The sequence below is a fragment of the Tamandua tetradactyla genome, chromosome X, assembly GCF_023851605.1.
Source record: "Tamandua tetradactyla isolate mTamTet1 chromosome X, mTamTet1.pri, whole genome shotgun sequence".
Taxonomy (NCBI): domain Eukaryota; kingdom Metazoa; phylum Chordata; class Mammalia; order Pilosa; family Myrmecophagidae; genus Tamandua; species Tamandua tetradactyla.
Window position 1 is genome coordinate 170,611,905 of NC_135353.1, and position 21,085 is coordinate 170,632,989.

The 21,085-nt window shown below is 36.4% G+C and overlaps 1 protein-coding gene and 1 long non-coding RNA gene across 21 annotated transcripts in view; one reads left to right on the top strand and one right to left on the bottom strand.

Moving 5' to 3' along the window:
* LOC143672201 (uncharacterized) overlaps positions 1 to 4,694 on the top strand; it is a 101,432-nt gene extending 96,738 nt beyond the window's left edge. The window contains exon 7 of the long non-coding RNA XR_013169666.1: positions 4,266 to 4,694. This is a non-coding gene — a long non-coding RNA (uncharacterized LOC143672201). The remainder of the gene's footprint in view (positions 1 to 4,265) is intronic.
* The window catches only part of LOC143672198 (uncharacterized), a 57,457-nt gene extending 49,601 nt beyond the window's left edge, over positions 1 to 7,856 (bottom strand). For 10 of the 20 annotated variants that reach the window (XM_077147081.1, XM_077147077.1, XM_077147076.1 and 7 more), the window contains exons 1-4: positions 7,636 to 7,844; positions 7,320 to 7,494; positions 6,984 to 7,190; positions 3,595 to 3,698 (exon numbers count right to left, since the gene is read on the bottom strand). The gene's annotated coding sequence lies outside the window, so the exon portion shown is untranslated. The other 10 variants (XM_077147075.1, XM_077147080.1, XR_013169663.1 and 7 more) reach the window with 9 other exon arrangements.
* Between the last annotated feature and the right edge of the window lie 13,229 nt (positions 7,857 to 21,085).

The window sequence follows — 21,085 nt, forward strand, 5'->3', positions numbered from 1 at the left end:
TCATATACTTTGTAGGTTGTTGACTGGGGCCATAAACATATATGATCATTATTTCTCCTTGGTGAATTGCCCCTTTTATTAATATGTAATGTCCTTCTGTGTCTCTTATGACATCTTTGCATTTAAAGTCAATTTTGTCTGACATTAGTATAGCTACCCCTGCCTCCTTTTGTTTATAGCGTGCATGGAATAGCTTTTTCCTTCCTTTCACTTTAAATGTATTTATATAGTTGGGTTTCAGATGAGTCTCTTGTAAATAGCACATAAGTAGATCATTTTTAGGCTTTTCTGAGAGTCTGTATCTTTTAATTTGGGAGTTCAGTCCATTGTAATTCAAAGTTGTTACTGCAAAGACAGTTGTTGAATCCATCATCTTATTATTTGGTTTTTATTTGTCAGATCACTTTTTCCCTCTTTTTTGTCCATTAAGTTACCCTTACTAATACTTTTCAAATCTGTGAGCTTCTCCAGATCTCTCTCTCTTTTTTTTTCAGCCAACAGAACTCCCTTTACTATCTCTTGCAGTACAGGTCTCTTGTTAAAAGGACAACTTTGCTGGATAAAGAATTCTTGACTGACAAGAGTTCTCTTTCATAATCTTAAATATAGAATACCACTGACTTTTCATCTCCATAATGCTTATTGAGTAGTCTGAACTTAATCTTAAAGTCGCTTTCTTTGTTTGTGGTGGATCACATTTCTCTTGCTGCTTTCAAGACTCTACTTCTCACCATTTGACAGTTTGATTAAATGTGTCTTAGAATGGGTTTGTTGGGATTTATTCTATTTGTAACCCATTGGAATTCTTTGATGTGCATGTTTAGGTCTTTTCTAAGGGTTGGGAAGTTTTCCTCAATTATTCCCTCAAGCAGACCTCTTAGACTTTATAGTCTGTTCTCCTTCTGGAACACCAGTTATTCTTATATTTGTGTATTTCATGTTATCCATCATTTTCCTGATACCCAATTTCAGTTTTTCCACCTTTGTCATTTGTTGTTTTGTGCATTCATAGTCAATTGCCCTGCCCTCAAGCTCACTTATCATTACTTCAGCCTTTTCAAACCTGCTGTTGTGTATCTCTAGTATAGTTTTAATTTTACATACGATATTTTTTATTTCCAATAAACCTGCTATTTTTGTATTCATTCTTCCAAATTCATCCAGCATTTTGTCAATAGCTTTCATGTCTTTAGCCAGCCCATTGATGTTATTTAGGAATTTTTATGGACATCTTTGATTAGTGGTTCCATATTCTGTGTTGCTTTCACATTTTTAATGAGGTCATTTGGCTTGGCCATATTTTCTTGCATTTTCATATGCTTTGTAGTTTTCTGTTGGTTTCTTGGCATTTGATGATCTTGATAAGTTTATTTAGAAAGTTGACTTCCCTTGCTTTCCTAAGATGCTATCGTTGCTTAAGTTTGCAATGAAGGTCAGAAAAACCTTCAGAGCACACTTTCCTTGTCTTCCCAGCAGACTGCCCTCCAGGGCCACCTCTTCCCCACATGGAATGGTGTGGCAGCATACTGGAGTAAGCCCCAATCCAGCAACAATCCAGTCAAGACTGCCATTCTCCATGTGCTCTGAAAGCTGCTGACTCCCAGGTAGAGGTCTGGCACTGTACACCTTGAGTGAAACACTGCCTGCGGTTACAATTTCTCTGGCAATTCCCAGACTCCCACATGGAAAGGCCTCAGATTGCTGGACTGAGAGTTTTCACCTCTTCAGCCAACAGCTGGCCCAGGAGGGATGTGCTTTTTCCCTTCCAGCAAGATCTGAGTTTGCATTAGGGCATTGCTTTCACGATTGGGTCATCCATATTTCTCAGCCAAAGCAGGGCTCTGTTCCCATGGAGAGTCTCTGAAAAGCTCTGCAGGTCCCCTGCACCTTCCAGCCTGCCAAGCAGGTGGTACTGTTCAGTGACATAAATGTCCTCAGAAGCTGTTTGCCTCCTGGAGCCCCAGAGTGTGTCATTGGATGAGGCTGAAACAGGGGTTTCCTCTGTAATTGCTTGGCTGGTCAATATCTGGTTCAATGTGGGGCTGTCTTCCCTACTTTACTTGGGGCAGAGCCTTCCTCCAGTTGCCCCAGGGAAGGAATCAGGCTGCACATTTCTTCTTCGCTCACAGGAGGGAGAGAGGCTTTAGACCCAAGTTTGGCAACAAAATCTGTATCCATATTTTCTCAGAGTCAACTTCCTTCACAGACCCCTAAAAGGCTGCTTGCTGCTTTTAGGGAAGATTTTTCTGTGGTCCTCTCCCTAGTCTTTCATTTTGTAAAATTTCTCTCTTGAGGTCCTTTGTATTCTGCTCTCCTGGACAGCTTAAGTTCTGCCGTGGCTTTGGTCTTTGCATCTGGACAAAGGCGGGGATGTTTCACGGCAGGGAGTGATTTTATAGTCTGTACTCCTGGTGGGAGGTGAGTTTACATAAATCATGCATACAGTATATAATTCCCATATACCAGCCTAACGTTCACACCTTGCATGGGTGTGAAATATTTGTTTCAGTTGATGAAAGCACATTTCTATAATTGTGCTGCTACCCAGACTCTGTGGTGTCATGTGTTGTCCCCTATCGGTATCATTCACTTTCATGGACTTTCTTTTTTAAGAAGACAAACAATATACCTAGAACAACTCACAGTGGACGACTTAGCTGTACCATAGACACATTTAAATAAAGTGTCCATACAATCATTGTAAAGCCTGTGCTTGCAAGGTTCCATCAACCAATTTAAAATTAAGGCAACAAGGAAAAAAATCTACATGTTCACATAGCAAAGTTCTTAAATTCTAAGGATTAAACACTAATTTAGATACTATTTGATAGGCTGTCAAAACTGTGAATGTTCTCAAAATTTCAAGTAGAAAGTGCTTGCAAATATCTGCATTGCTTTAGCAAGGATCCTAAATATTTTCCTGATTTCAGGAAAATATGAAGATACAAATATTTTTACAATTAATGTATGGAAATCTAAACGACCTAAAATGGATATCTTAATTAGCTTATCCATAGGCATATTTAAAAAATAATCTACATAATCATCGTAAAGCCTGTCTTTAAAAATATGTTTCATAAACCAATTTAAAATTAAAGCAAAGAAGGGGAAAAAGTCTGTAAATACAGATATCAGAGTTACCTGAATGCTAAATATTAAACAGTGTCTTAAATACCATTTGATTAATTATCAAAACTGTGTGCATTCTCAAAATATCCAGTAGAAAGTTATTACAAATTTCAACTTTGCTATAGTATTGAACTATGTCTTTCATGAATTTTTAAAGATATTATTCTATTGCCAAATGTACAAACTAACATTTCCCACTTTAACCACATTCACTCATATATATATATATATATATATATATCCATAAACAATATATATCCATTAATCCAAATAGGAATTTCTGTACATTTTAAGCCTTAAATGCCCCCTTCCATTTCCCCATCCTGTCCTCTGGTAACCTATAGTCTACATTCTAACTCTACGAGTTTTCTTATTCTCTGAACAGGACATTTAAACTGAGAAAGATAATAATACAATTTTATATTAACTACATTGTATCTTCTAGGGAAATTATACTGTTATTACCGGTATCACTTTGATTTTTAAGATGTTTCCTTTTGGAATACCCCATTTGATAGTCTCCTCTTCAAACTTCTTATATTCTTGGGCACTGAAATCATTCCCTCTTGCTGGATATTTTAGAGGATAAGCAGAAGACACAACCATTAGCATATTCAAGAATTTCTGAGTTTTCCAATGAGATGATAGAATGTGGAAATCAAGTCTTCTTTAGTAAAATTTGATAGAGTCCAAATATGTAACATTTGTTATTTTGCATTTGCTTAGGAATGTGGAGGATATTTCAGACATGTCATCCTGCATTCCTATCAGGTACAGGGACTCAGTCATGCTTGAGACTAAATTCTCAAAATGGTACCCATTCCTTTTGCCCCTACCCACTTTATGGAGTCTATTCCCCGGTGTTTTCAGACCCTACCCCAAGAATGGGGGGAAGGGATTTCAATTCCCCACTATCTCCCCATGATAAGAAAGGACCCACTCTTCACTTCTGTCAAAGAAAAGGTTCATTCTCTAGGGGCTTGTCAAATTTCACCTAATGTTAGAGAAGCTAGACCATCCTCATCAATGGCCTTGTAGACTTATGCAGATGCTTAAAGTGTCCACTTGGGTGGAACACTGGACGGAAGGGATAAAATCTGAATAAGCATTAGTTTGACTTTTTTTCATACCCACAGAATCGTCTTAGGCACTCAATGAACAATTGTGATAAAATGGAGTATTTGGAGTTGACATGAATGCCTTCAAGGTGGGAAACAAGTTTGTCCTGCTAAATATAAAATGCCTGCTCACTTAGGTGACATAACCCATCTCTTCTAGTAAGTAATTATTGGCTCAACCTCTTGGACCAAGTTTGGGGACCGCTGCCTAGCCAGAACAAGAGCCTGGTGTTGTTTGAAGAATCTCCTGATAAAACCCCATAGCAGATGTGTTTTTGGCATTGTAATGACAACCTTTCAGCATCTGTGACTGATAAACTACAAAGGCTGAACTCTCATGGATGACCATTTCTGCACTATAAAATGGAGTGATAAATAAAAGCTAAATATCACACCCAACCATAAGTGTCTTCCTCACAGAAAGGTAACCGATGTAAATAAAGTTTTTTCTGCAGTGAATAAGAGATTATATATACCTTTCATTGCAATCCCACATGTGGTTTCACCACCCTCACACACATTGACAACAGATAATATCTGGCTTCGACTACTTGTAGAAATAACTTGGATAGTATTGTTTTTGTGACTGAAAGACAGAAAATATTTCAAGCTTCCTTTTTATTTTATTTTATTTTTTGTATGCACTGGCACCAGAAATCAAACCATGGTCTCCAGCATGGCAGGTGAGAACTCTGCCTGCTGAGCCACTGTAGCCCGCCCTCCTTTTAAATTTTGATATGTATTTTTTTAGGCATGGCGTTATCTGTTTTCTCTTTCTAATGATGCTATCTCATTAATACTCCATAAGCACATCGGAACCAATTATGAATGCTAGCATAGTACAGAATTGTTGTGCCTATCGTTATCATCCTAATTGTAAACAAACTCCATCTTCATGATTTTCTATACCTGACCATAGGATACATCCGCCAGTGATAGCAAAGTGCCTTCAGCTGCATAAACCCTGCACGTTTATAGCAAGTGGAGACCTGGAGCTTTTCATCCTAAGTCTCAACAGCTGATTGTTAAAATTTCAGGAGTTTTGTGAGCTAACTGTGAAGTAAAGCCATTATTTGACAATATACATACATACATAATTTCTCACTGAGAATTTGGAGTTAAGAGACAAAATGAAAGGCATGGATGAATTAAAAGAGTATGAAACACCAGATGTATCAAATTTGGTATAACCGGGTAGTGAGAATGAAGAGAGGTTTTATAAATGGATGAATTTAGGTAAAGGTCATGAATTGAATATTTGTCTTCTTATCAAGGCTATAATTAGATCTGGATTGGGTGTCTTTGGATTAACTAGATTGAACTTTATTGCACAGTGCCAAAAACCAAGCCCAATAAAATCCATTTCTCATTGCTTCTTACAGAAAAACCTGAAAATAGAAGTAATTAACTTATTCATAGGCATACTTAAAAAAAAACTATGTAATCATTGTAAAGCCTGTTTGTAAAATATGTTTCAGAAACCAATCTAAAATTAAAATTTAAATTTTTTAAATTAAATTTTTAATTTTTAAAATTAAAATTTTAATTTAATGTTTTAATTTAATTCATGTTTTTAGATACATTTAATAATAACTTCTCCCACATGGAAATATTCCTCCTGAGTTTTATGACAAAGTAAATGTTTGGAAAATTAAGTGGCTTTGCAGATTGCAGTTGTAATTAGGGTAATTACTGTTCTAGAATCCAGACATCTGGAAATCCTGGACAGAGCTAAGACCATGAATTTGAACATCACTTAAAGTTTGAGACATATTTTCACACAAGAACATCACCTACTTATGGTCAAAAAGGTCAACGGTCAAAAAAAACCTTTCTATTTTTAGCCTTCTCCTCTTACCCTCTCTGTAGTGCACAGTTGGCATTCACCATTAGCCCTTGAAACAAAGTGAGCAAAACATCCCTGATTCCTCATTCACTCTTCACCACATCTTTATGTGGCTTGATTTAATGCCAATGTTAAAAAACATATTAGTTCCTAAAAACAGTAGATATTTCAGTCATATACTCAATGAATCTCTCCACAAGGTATGGGGACATCAATGGTAGTCCCAGTCTTTGCCAGGATACAATACAGGATAAGGAGAATATCCTTCCACTTGAGAGTAACCAGGCTATTATATCTTTCATTTAAGCAATTCCACCCTCTCTTTTTTTCCCATCTCATCTACCATCCCTCTACCTCTATCCTAAATATCAGTGCTTCTCTAGGCTCTGAAGCACTCACTCTTTCAGAACTGGTCTGTAATTCTGCGACTTCATGTAATACTAATTAAGCAAAAAACATTCAAATATATCAGAGATAAAGAAACAGAGAAATCTGGCATCAAAGGGTGAGGTAGACGTTCCTTTGGGTTCAGCACATCGCATTTAAATGAATGTTGAGCAAACTTTATGTAAGTTATTTCCAATACACGTCAAGATACTGATGCTTCAAGCACATAGATTCCTGGCAGATGACTGCTGTGGGTCTCCATTTCAGGCTTTCGAGGAAAGAGTTTTGCTCACTGCCTCCATCTCTCCATAATTAATGGTACTTTTCAGATGGGTTACTACCTTGTTCCCCCCCTAAAAAAACATCACAGAAGTATCCCCAGATGGCTAATTATGATACTGGCCATACATCACCAAACTAAGACCACACTTCTAAGAATAAATGTCAGAGGTGCAAACCCTTGAAAATAATCCTGACTTTTCAATGCAAATTTGACACCTTACCTTATCTGAGATATCAATGCTTCATTCCAGTGTTATGCAGTAAGTTTTGCTTACTTGACATAAAATTTGAAGACCATATTTTTGCCACCATTAGCTAAATCCATTGTACCGGCATAAACCTGAAGTGTACCGGCATAAACCTGAAGTGGTACTTATCTTGCTAATGTCATCAGATGCTAAGTAAATGCTGTTCCATGCTCCTGTAATCTATAGAGAAAGCATATTCAGAAGAAAGGTTAGTCAAAATCTGTTCTCACCCATGCATCCTCAACATTGCTTCCACTTTTTTTCAGAAGAAACAATCATATCCTATTGAACAAAACAGGTTCTCCTTACCAACTAAAATTGCATACAATGAAATAATGATCCAAATTCAGATATGAAATAGGCAGTTAGGCGTTTCTTAAAAGAACTGAAGACGTATCATCAAATGTCACGGGAAATCAAAGCCAACATTCTAGTTATCAGGGTTTTTGTGTTGTTTATAGACCAATAACAAGGAGATGGTGACCTGGAAGACAGAAAGATTTAACTGCAGTAGGAAACATGAATCTTCAGATAACTTTGGATACATGGAAGAGAAGACTGAGAAACATGCTGTCACTCCACAGGATAGGACAATTTCACCTTCCCAGTTGTCCTTTCCCAGTACCTTAGATCCCTCCTCTGCAGATGGAAGCCCCTGGTCAGCACAAACCAGACCAAGAACAAGGGTCAGCAGCAGGATCTTCATTTTGTTGATTTCGTTGGTACTTGTCAGCCCCTCTTCTGGAGTAGTGGAGAACGAGCTCCCTGAATTTGTGCCTCGTTTTATCTTCTCTGTCTGTTGGCATGATGTGTATCTATCATTAATCATAAGACAGTGGTTATTCTTAAGTCTTTTCCTAACATCCTGGTTGGCTGGGATGGGCTTTCCATGGTTTCATTTCATCTGATTTATGAGCTAAGTGTCAACAGAAGCTCAACCTGGCTGGATACCTGATCTTTAGTCTAAGTGAGAGAGCACGATACAGCTGAGATATTTCAAGGGCACTAATACTTATTTTCTCTCATATTCTGAGTTCAAAATATTGTATGCAGAACAAGACATAAGTTCCAGACCATTGCAGTATTTATTTCAGTGCTGAGGTAGATTTAAACTAATTTTCTAAAACTCTATTGCCTGGTTTAAGAACATTACACTAAACCGCATATCACAATTGTCAATATGTCCATCACATAGGTCTACATTTAAATCTTACAAAACATATCAACAATAATCCATTCTTATATCTTACCCTACCATGGTATCTCTCCCAAACCCATTTCTCCAGTTTCATTTTGCCATGTGTGTACAACTAAATCTCATTATTTTTCTACATTCCTGTCTTATTTATGGTTCCTAATATCGTGTTGCATGCCATTCATTCTCCTGAATTCTCCAGGTGGTACCCAATGAGATCCCACTGGGAGATCTCCTAAGTGAATCCATGCAGGTTGTTTATTTGTCTAAGGCTCAGAGTTCTAGGGAACATGATATTTATCATCCTTTTCTTCCCCCAAATAACCTCTTAAATCCTCCTGATCATAATGCCCATACTGGGTAAAGGCCCTGCCTGTTATTGGAAGAAAAGCAGAAAAGCAATTTATTTCTACTCTTTTAGTTTTCTAACACATTCATTAGAAACTAATTTGAAGTCACAGTGTATTCATTGACTCAACTGATTCTCCAAGTCACCAAAAAAACATGCTAAAGATCCCCTGTAGCTCTGTCTTATGCCACTGCTGATGGTCTTAGCACTGTACTTTTTGGAAACAAGGGTTTAGAGTAGTCTTTCCAAAGCACGGCCTGTCATATGGGTCCCTTGTGGTACAGGTTAGGGAAGAAGATTTATATGTCTAGATGCTTTTCCTGGAGTTTTTGTTAGATTTGGGACAGTAGCTCAGAAGCTATCCGGGTATTGGTCCTCAGTGGAGACAATTTTACCAGTCAGAGGACATTCAGCAATAGCTTGAGATATTTTTGGTTTTCAAAACTTGGTTTAGGCTGTGTATTGTTACCATTTGCTTATCCCAATTGGGAGAGGGTGCTCTCCATTAGTCAAAAGAGTCAAGGATACTGGTAAACCCCTTCCAATGCACAGAAAACTGCAGTCATTCATGTCAAGAGGGCTCAAATGGAGGTATCCTGGTTCTTGATCATTACACACCAAGTTAAAACCCTCTTTCCTACAACATCCTGCAGTTCCCTTCACATTTTGCTTGTTCTCCAATCTCTTCTACCAACTACTGCCTCTTATAAACTCTGTTCTGGCCCCACTAGGCTCATTACAACTCAATTACATCTATGTGATGTCCCCACTGATACTAACTCCTTTCTCCTTCAAACTTATGTTTTATAATTCCCTCATTCACACTCCCCATTTTGTGGAGAGTAAACTCCATAGGGCCAGGATCTCTATGCTTTTGGTTTGTCTTGCATCCCCAGTACCTGACACTCATCAATGAATCAATATTTCAGAGGATATTCTTTTCATTTGGGAAAACTGATAGAACACTGTCCTAAAACAAGCATGTTTCCAGGTGATACAAAATGCCAAAGCACATTTTAAGAATCCAGAATCATACACAAGGTTCACAAACTCAGTATCAGGCCTAAATAGAAGGGATGCTGACCTGTAGAGTCAGATGGACCATGATGCATATCTCTATAAGATGTTGTGTGCCATGGACCAAGTATGTTGACATAAGAATGGGGCAGCAATCCCGAATCTATGATTATACACACATAGCATCAATAAATAAGAGGAAATGGTCATATTAAATAAATACATGGCAATGCATAATGAAGGGAGAGACACACAAGCGTCCTTACCTACTGAAGTCCCCACCTAGAAACAGGCTAACAGACACTATTCAACAAATTCCTGGATCATCCATTTTAGCATAGCTCCCCCTGGGCAGTGTAGTCTGATCCAGTCAGGGGACCATCATCTTCACATCAAAAGTCCTTCATTTGAAAATGCTCTGAAACGGCATTCAGCCCAAGTAAAGAACAGGCAAATACTAAAAATGGACATGAGAGGCAAACTCCACAACTTTTCTCAAGTTTCATTACTAGAAAATTTTTCATCCAGGAGTCTGCTAAAGTCCATGCCTCAAAGTCCTTTAAATCCTTCCATGTGGTCAGAAAAAGAGATGTGAATGAAAAAGGAGGATGTGTAAATACGGCAGAGTAGGGAAGCTCTAGAAATCAGTCCTACCATCAAAACAACTACTGAACTTATAGGAACTGTCTGAATCAATGTCTTTGAAACTCCAGAGCTGGAGGAAATCTGTGCAGTATCCAGGAAAGAGAAGGAGGAAGAAGATACTAAATTGCCATAGAGACCAGTGAGTTTCAGACACCATATGCAGTGGCTACCAACACTCTTCCCCCAGTATCATGGCAATCCCAATCAAAATTCCAAGAAACTTCCTTGCAGAAATGGAAAAGCCAAACATCAAATGTATATGGAAGGGTAAGGGGCCCTAAATAATTAAAGCCATCTTGCAAACTATGAATGAAACTGGAAGATCACACTTCCTGATTTTGAATTTATTATGAAACCACAGTAATCAAAACAGTGTGGCACTGGTATAAAGAAAGAGGCAGATGGATAGACGGATATATAGAACAATGGAACTGAATCTAGAGATTATTAATCAACCCTCACATTTATGGCCAACTGACTTTAACAAAGGGGCTAAGACCAGCCAAATGGATAAGAATACTCTCTTCAACAAATGATAATGGAACAATGGGTCTTAATATGCAAAGAATACCCCTACCTCACACCATAGAAAAATTCAATTCAAAATGAGTGAAAGACCTAAATATAAGAACTAGAACTATAAAACTCTTAGAAGGAAAGAAGGAAGCATCTTCAAAACCTTATGTTAGGCATTAGTTTCTTAGACTTTACCCTTAAAGCACAAGCATTAAAAGAAAAAAAAAACACAGGTATATGGGCGCTCATCAAAGTTAAAAATATAGGTGCATGAAAGGGCTTTATCATAAAAGCAAGAAGACAACTAACCCAATGGGAGAAAATATTAGAAAGCTTATATCTGAGAAAGTTTTAGTATCCAGAATATCTAAAGAAACTCTACAACTCAGCAATATAAAGTAAATTAACACATTTAAATAAGGCAAAAAGGCTTGAAGAGCTATTTCTCCAAAAAAGATATAGAAATGACAAGAAGTAGGTGGAAAGATGCCTATCTCCACTAGCTGTTAGGAAATGTAAATCAAAACCACAATGACACAGATACGATTTCACACCCATTAGAATGGTTATTAAAAGAGAAAAGTGGGGAAGTTTACCACAGCAGCACTTTGGAATAAAATGTAGAAGTTCCTCATAAAGGTAAGCACAGAATTACCATATGCAGCAGCAATTCCAATTCTTCATATATGTCAGAAGAATCCACAGTGGGGACTCAAACATATACTTGCACACCAATGTTCAGAATGGAATTATTCACAATTGACAAAGAAATAGAAGGAACCAAGAAAGTCCATCTGCAAATGAATAGATGGACAAATATGCTGAAAATACACACAATGGATTATTCAACCCTAAAAAGGAATGAAATTCTTATACATGTGGCAACATGGTTGAATCTTAAAAATATCATGTTAAGTGAAATAAGTCAGACAGAAAAGGAAAAATATAGTATGAGCTCACTGATTAAATAATTGGAATAAGCAAACTCAGCATCAGAAATCAGAGAAAAGATTACTGGGGTTCAGGGTGGGGGGCATTAGGGAATGTGGAGGTTATGCTTAACTTGCACAGCATTTCCATTTGAGATGATTGTAAAGCTTCATTAATAACTGTGGTAATAGTTATAGAACATTGCAAATGTAATTAACAGCCCTGGATTATATATTAGAATGTGCTTAGAAGGGGAAACTTAGGTTATATATGTTACTCAAGTAAAATTATTAAAAAGCAGACTGTACAACATAACCAAATGATGGACAACAATTAATAGTGCAATGATATACATGTTCTTTCATGAATTATAATAAAACTATGATAAGAATGGAAGGTATTAATAGGGTGGTATATTGGAACACTGTATGTTATGCATGATTTTTCTGTAACCTTAAGATATCTTTAATTTAATAAATAAAAAGGAGTGTTGACATACCCCAAGATATTTGTATTCCAAGAAATACATCTGGAAACTTTTAGGCTGGGACATTGATTTGGACAGAAGTAGCTATATCATCAAATGTTAGAGAGAGTAGTTTCCAGAAAGAAAGAAACCATTGTCTCTCTCCAATGTTTACCTTCAGATTCATGTCCATGCATTAGTATTTTTGCTTGGTTTCTGTTTCCTCTTTGGTTTCACTTAAGGTCATGTGTACAGAATTATTGACATTTCCTTCCTTAGTGATATTTTGAGTAAGCCTGTGGAAATAGTCTTTTGTCAAAATGTTTATTGTCATTTAGATATGAGTTCTTTTTCACCCCTGAGTTATTGTTGAACATCAGCTTGTCCCATGTGTGAAGGGAAAGCCAAGGGCACCAATGTGCAATAATTGATTGACCCTTCCCTATCCTGGGCACTCAAGAATGAAAGAAAATGGCTCATCTGTTTTGAATGTTTTGGTGATCTTTCCTTTTATCTCAGAGATAAGTGATTGGTAAATATAGTACAGACAAGCATTGTCTTTTATGCAAGTATGTGTTACATTGATTGTGTATTTTGGAGCACATCTACTATAAAGGATTGGTCTACATTCAGTACATATTATGGCAGTGACTGAGTGTGCCAAGGAGGGCCTCAGCCTGGAAACACAGCTGGGAACAATATGGCACTGACCAAGGTCCAGTGTGGTTACATTCCTGTGAGAGGGAGTCACTCCATTCACTTTAACCTATATAATGTCAAATAAATCACCTTCACTGAAGTTTTAGGAAGGACAATAAACAAGATAAGAACACACAGTGTTCTGGGAGTTTTATCTTGAATGGATAAATTATTTTCATAGGGAAGGGTTTTGAACAGAGCCTGAAAACTGTTAAGAGAGGCAGTTATGTGTGTATCTTTTTTTTTTTGTATCTTTGTATCTTTTTTTTTGTATCTTTGTGAAGAATATGCCAGTACATGAGAACAGAAAGTATCAAGGTCCTTTGAAGGGTCCATTTAGTTGCATCAATTTAAATTCAAATGTTTATTCAGTTGGATTTGTCATTTACATTTAAAGAAACTGTAAATAATTGATAAATATAAAATCATTCATTGGTTTCTTGTTTAGGTTATCAAAACATTTAAAATAGTTAAAACAAGAAATTAAAATATAAGAGATTTCCATTCATCAACATAAGGATAATCTCTAAAATATTAACTGAAATGGGAGAGAAATATGCACCTACCAATTTCTCATTGTATGCATGTTTAAAACAATATATAAATGGGCCCTTGCTTATGAAACTTCATATATATTTATAATGAAAAATATATAATAAGCTATCAGGCAAGGGGCAGAAAAAAACAAATTTGGATGGGAAAAGTTTTTATATTAAGACATATGGGCATTTACTCATAAGTATATTTGTTATGTTTGGGTTTTAAGGCTATGCTGGCCTGATAAAATGAGTAGGGCAGAGTTCCTTTGTCTACTTTCTGAAAACTTTCTCTAAGTTTATCAGTTTCTCTTCCTTGAATGTCTGAAGGAAAACTCCATGAGCCTATTTTTATGTTATAAATACAAGTATAAATTGGTTGTTTTTCCTTCTGCCTATGACCTCAATGAAATTGAGCTGATTTTAGTTTCACAGTCAATTTACCATGCACAGCATTTCTTACCTGCCGTGTATATGTATTGTATGCCTATTCCAGACTAGACCAAATTCTGAGTACTTGACAGCAATTATTCCCTTTTTTGGAAAGACAACTCAGGAATATAAGTTGTCCCAAGTTTAATCCTGTTGCTTACAAAGCAGTATGATGAAGAGTAAGTTTTGCTTTGAGGAGACACAGGGGGTGACATGTGACAATTATTTTTTCTCACTAGGGTAGGACACCTTAAACTCTCTTGCCTTTTCCACATATCTGAGAAGGCTTGCTTACTGAGCTAAATAATAAACCTTTAAATACTTTCAAAATCAAGTCATCCTGGAGATTTCTCTCTTTTAGCTGCAATATAATCTACAACCTTAATTACATCATTGTTAGGATTTATTTTTACATTTGTACCAATGCCTCTTCTTGAAATATAATCTTTCACAGTGAAAATCACCAGGAACAACTTCAATATTTTTATCCTCAAAGATTTTTATCAGTCTCAAGAAGCTAAGTCTAATCCCATGAAATTTGATGATATCTAAATAATTTTATCATCTATTATATGCATCTCTTCATATACTTAGCAAGAAAGGATCATAGAATCGTGTTACAAAGGAGGGGTTTTGCAGAAGTACTATCTAAATAGGTTGATGAAGGTAACTAAGGTTATGGGATGTCATAACATAAGTACCTCTTCACAGAAGTTGTGTGGGAAGGTTACCAGTAGTATCTCACTAGAGATGGTTCCACATTATTTTCTCCATGATAAAGCTAGTTATTCTGCCATTCCACTGCTCAAAGGCATGGACAATACAGTCAGCCACTATCTCCTTCTGTTCTCTTCTTATACTTTTTATTGTCAAAATCCACGTGAAAAAGTAGCACAGAAAATGGGGAAAATAAAAAGAAACATTCATGAAATATATAAAAATGAAGTTTTTAAGAAATGAATACAATTAAATGTAATGATAAATATATATTGTTTGAATATAAGGAGTGAAACTAGTGAATTGTAGGGTAATACATATGGAATATATGTAAATAAAAAGAATATATGTAAATAAAAATGACATAATACATATGAAATATATGTATTTTTATTAGTATATTCACTGCATAGTCATCATGTGGTATCTTACATGAGGCAAGTGTTAGAAACAACCTTCTTGAAACTAAATATTTTCCAGATATTTAGACACTGAGGTATTTACAATTTGTGGTATTGCTGATGGCCACTGAATAAAGACAAGAATAGAAATCTGAACCAACACCAACTTTGTTTTAAAAGAAGCTCTGATTATGAATAAATGTTCTTGAATTATAATAACTCTTTCACTTATTTATTTTACATTGATCAAATGATACCTTTAACAGATTTATTAAGCTGTTTTAAGAGTATTGCCTGAGTGATCTTGGTTTTAGAAATTGTACCTTGACATTTATACTAAAAATTGTCCATTGATCAGGAATTCAGATATAGGAAGGCCTTGGATGAATTTGGCCAGAAATTCAATTCTGAATATACTTTTACGAGCAAAACAGTAGAACTTACCTTCCACTTAATGGTAATTTCCTTCTGTTCCAGTTGAAATTTGTTCTCAAGTGTTAAGGGAAAATGCAAAGATAAAACAGCTTCACCGTCAGCTGATATACATAATACAACTTCTACATAAATCAGGATGTTCCTTGTTTAACTCTAACAGAACCTTTTTAGGCATTATTAAGTGCTTTTACCAGAGGACCTATAAAAGAAGGAATACTTGTATCTCTACCCAGGTAATCAGAGCACTGATCCCAGGGAAGACAGCCACCAAAAGTAAGTCATGAGTAAAGTTAAATAAACACAGGAACAAAAGTAAAAGATTAGAAAAGAAGAAGGAAAAATTTTCCCTTCCTTAAAAAAATAAAAAGAAAATCTTTGAATTAGGAGGTATAGGTATAATTAGAAGTATTTTTGGTTCCCAATATCAATGCTTTCTTAGTAGCTGTTCTGGTTTGAAGGTGTTATATACCCCCACAAAGCCATGTTCTCCTAATTCAGTGTTGTGGGGCAGGCTTATTTTGGATGGGACCTTTTATTAGGTTGTTTCCACAGAGAGGTACACTGCCCATTGTACACCATTCAAGGTGCATATTATCCTTTCCTGGAGCCCTTTATGAGAGAGAAGTCAGAGCCAACACAGAGATATGCAACCAAGTTATCCAGATGTTTGCAGATGTAAAGCTAAGAGATGAAATCCAGAGTTTGTCCCAGAGAAGCTAGGTGAGAATCCACAGACACTTAGAGAAAGAGCCGCTGACATGAGAAAACTGAAAGCAATGAACCAGCACCAAGGACCAGCAGATGCCAGACACATGCCTTACCACCTGACAGTGGTGTTCCAAATGCCAGCGGCCTTTCTTCATAGTCAAGGCATCTTTCTCTGGATGCCTTAATTTGGACATTTTCACAGCCTTAGGATTGTAAATTTGTAACCTAACATTTCCCCTTCATAAAAGCCAATCCATTTTTGGTATATTGCATTTAGGCAGCATTAGCACACTGAAACAGTAACCAAATATCATGAATATCAGTGGAAAAAATAAGTTTAACCTCATCAAAATCACAAACTACGTTTCTTCCAAAAATACATTTAAGAAATCTAAACAACAAGCCTCAGGTACTCACACACATGAACTCAGAACTGTGTATTTGTATGCATAAAAATATATAATGGAGTATATATGGTATATGCATAAAAATCATGATAATATGTGAAAAACAGTATGTGAATATGTACATATATAAGATGGCATGCAATAAAAATAATGAGAAAAAACAAAATAAAATTGTAAATTATCTGAATCTATTCTTCATCTAATACAGGTCATGTTTATGCATGTGTGCCATCATTAGCCATGACATAAAAGCCAATTAAAACCAGAATGAGATACCACCTCACATACACTGAGATGGATGAAATTGCAAACAATGCCAAGACCAGGTTGGGTGAAACAATGGGGAATTTCTCACCCTCACCCATTGCTGTTAACAATGGAAAATGATTCAGTGACTTGGAAATGTATTTGAAAGTTTCTCATAGAGAAACATGCACTTAAGCTGGGTTGTGCCAATTGCATGCCAAGAAGCTTACCCCAGAAAAATGAGAACTATGCCAACACACAAAAAAGCTAGTATAGAGAAACTCGAGCACAGTACTGGTGGAAACCACCTGAACTGCTTATAAATTGGAGAATGTATGGATTATGGTATCACCAAAGTCTAATTCTAATGGGCAATGGAAAAAGGATTGACTACCAAGAAATGTATCCATGTGGGTAAATTTAAAACATGATGGCTGAGTGGAAGAAGCCAGCTGCCAAAGGTGCCATACACTATGGTTCCATGACATGAAGTTCTACAGCAGGGAAGAGACTGAGAACAGATGCAGTCCTGGTAGTTGGGGAGGCCTGAAACTAGAAGGGAAATGGGGGTGAATGAAGTGGGGTGGTGGTTACAGGTGAGTATGCCTTTCTCAAAACTGACCACTGCAGTAGAAAGGGTGAATTTGATTATGTGTAAATTATTCCTCATTAATTTTTAGAAGGAATGGTTCCATATAATACCAGGTAAACATAGAATGAAACAAAATGGTTAAAATGACAAAAGAAAAAAAATCATCTGGTGTTCTGGAAAGATCTCTAAAAACAGAGGTATTTTCTTAGGAGAACTTGCATCAGTCTGATCAAGTCATGACCTACTATACTGACTATCAAAGGGTTCATTACAAGAGATTTTTGTGTTTTTTTTTTTTTACTATTTGAACTTTGTTCTTGTTTATTCCCAATTTTGTTTTTAAATAAATAAAATTTATTGTCTAATATAGCATATATACAAAGCAAAGAAGGAAAAAAGCAATAATTTTTAAAGCACTCTTCAACGAGTAGGTTTAGGACAGATCGTAAAGTTTGTCATGGGCTACCATACCATCATCTTGTTGTTTTCCTTTTAGTTGCTCCAGAACACTGGAGGCTAGGAAGAATACATACATTTTTTTATCATCACAATCAACTTTCTTTTCCTTTTTTGTGAAAAATAACATATATGCAAAAAGCAATTCCTTTCAAAGCACAACACAACAATTCATTCTAGAACAGATATCAGTGTTTGGCATGGGTTGCAATTCCACAATTTTAGGTTTCTATTCCTAGCTGCTCTAAGATACTGGAGAATAAAAGAATTATCAATATAATGATTCAACAATCCTACTCATTCATTAAACCCTACCTTTTCTGTATAAATCCACCAACCTGTTGATCTTTCTCCCACACTTTAGGGGTATTTGGACTATGCCCATTCTAACTTTGTCATGTTGGAAGGGGCTGTTAATAATATGGGGTAGTGTGGTGTAACTAGCCGATGCTTTGGAGAGGTACCCCTCCAGGTTTCAGGACTTATCAATGTTGTCGGTTTCTGGAAAGTTGCCATCATTTATGGAATTTTTGTGGAATCATATATAATGCCCTAGGTGCTCTTTAGCAGTGGCTGGAATGGTCTTGGCTGGGGTTGTGTGCCTGTGTTTTGATGCGTGCTTGTATGTGTGTGTGAAGCAGGAGAGAAAGAGGGAGAGAAAAAAAGTGTTAATTCTTAATTTATATAATTAAGGTCCTTAGAATCTACTGCATTTAATATCTAAACATACTAATTAGTATTTGACCTTGTCCATTTTAGAACAGGAAAACCCAGAATCTGCTACTTTGATACAGTGCATTTTTCTGCCAATACCTCACAGGTTAATAACTTTGTTCCTCTCCTGATTTCAACCACGTATATTCTTTTAAACTAATAATATGACACGATTTCTTCAAAACAAACCCTAATTTTCATTTCCTTCCAACAGGAAATTTGGCCAGGTTTGCGAGTTATAAATTTCCTTCCAATCTCTTTCCTCCTAGAACATCTCACTGCAAGTTTCTTCTTTTTTATGTCACACTCCTTAAAAAAATATTTCATCTTCTTTTGAGTTCTTGCAAAAATTACTTCAATAGAGTTAATGTTTTATTGACCATTGAGGAAATGAAAGCATTAATACATTTTAATGATAATGAAAAGTTTATCATGGTAGAGAACGTTTTATGTTTCATTTTCTAGGCACAACGTTTTGAAGCACATGTCCCAGAACTTTGAAGCATTAAAAAAAAAATCATACTTGAAAAGATTTAGCCCATGGTGAGGGATTTTACATCATTAATCGTTCCTTGCTACCTGTCCTTTGATTCTTTAATGAGATGGAGCAAATGAAGCTTGTCTCCTTGTCCTATAAGACAATATCCATGGTGTCCTCAGGTCTTATTCCATTATAGAAGACTGTTCTAGTTTGCTAACTGCCAGAATGCAATACACCAGAAACAGAATGGCTTTTAAAAGGGGCAATTTAATAAGTTGCTAGTTTACAGTTCTAAGGCTGAGAAAATGTCCCAATTAAAACAAGTCTATAGAAATATCCAATCGAAGGCATCCAGGGAAATATATCTTGGTTCAAGGCGGCCAATGAAGTTTAGTGTTTCTTTCTCAAGTGGAATGGCACATGGTGAACGCAGCCAAAGTTTCTCTTTCATCTGGAAAGGCACATAGTGAACACGGTCAGGGATCCTCTCTCATCTGGAAGGGCACATGGCAAACACGGTGTCTCCTGCTAGCTTCTTCTTGCTTCCTGTTTCATGAAGCTCCCCAGGAGGCATTTTCCTTCTTCATCTCCAAATGTCACTGGCTAGTGGACTCTGCTTTTTTGTGGCTATTCGTTCTGCTCTGCTCTCTCTGAATTGCTCTCATTCTCAATCAAGACCCACCCAAATGGGTGGAGACATTTGTCACCTCGTCCAGTTTAACAACCACTCTTGATTAGATCACATCTCTGGGTAGATGATTTAATTACAGTTGCAAACATACAGTATAGAATAGGGATGAAAAGAAATGGCTGCCTTTATAAAATGGGATTAGGATTAAAGTGTGGCTTTTCTAGGGTACATACATCATTTCAAACCAGCACAAAGACACAATCATGAAGATATTTCTAAGGAAGAGTTCCTGAATTCTGCTCATCAGCTAAATTCAACTGCCAAAGTTGAGTCAGAACCTCTCTCAAGAGCTAGATATTTCCATGGGTCTCTGTGATCTTTACTTACATGACATAATGTTTGAAGAGGACTGTTTCATCATTAAATCAATATTACAGACTCAAGCCTTAAATGACCATTTTCACTCTTATTTTTGCCATTAGCTATAACAAAAAGCTTTTTCAGTGCTCTGAAAACTACAAACAAAGCTCCTGTAAGGAATATTAGTTATACTTTATTTCTTCAAAATCATCCATCATAAATTGACCATTCCCTTTATATTTCCATTTAGAAAGTGAAATTCGCGAACAAAGGGGGTTTTATAAGATACTTTGAAAAACCAAAAACAGTGGTAACAGGAAATAAAGATACCCCTGATATAGCTAAAGCTATGTTATCTAATGCTGTGGGGAACTCAATTCACATGTCTGGGGTTTTAGGGTCTTAACCTTAAAGACAAAAAAAGTAGAAACTTCATAGCTGAATGTGGGAGAGCTGGGTTCAGAGGTAGATGGGTAGACCAGGTGACCCTGAGTAAATGGCATGTGAAAATGACAGAAAGGTTACACACTCACCTCCTCTGAGCCAGGCTATCCTTCATACCTTTGAGACTTCATCCACAGGTTCACATTTCTGATCAGCAGAAATCTGAGCAAATATAGAGACAACAGTAGAATTTTCATAGCCTTTTTTGCATGTCAGTTTCTCTTCTGGAGGCTCCAAAAGTAAGTCAGCACTTGGTGGAAGATTCCAAATTCCTACCTTATTTTATACTATTTCTCTCTAGATGTGGCACTTTATGATCATATTGTCAAACCTAAAAATCATCTACAAAAATTAACAACAAACATCCTGGTTGGACCTCCTGGCCAGCCTTGGGCAAATTGCTCTCTCTTCCCGTGTCTCTATAAAAATATTCAGGAACTGGGCCTGGGAGATAACTTAGCTCAAATTTGCATGAACATGAGGGCATCTCTCTGTTTCTTCCAGTGCTGGTTAATTATTTTCCTGGGTATGCACCATGTGTTCTTGCTTTGACTATCACTATTTTTCCTTCATGGAAAGTAGTGATTTAGTCCATATATTGTAACTAATTTGGATTCTGATTCCCACCCGATTTGTCTCTGCAGCTGTTTTTTGCTACATTTATTTTCCATTGAGTGCCTGCCCTGAAGAAATTCTTT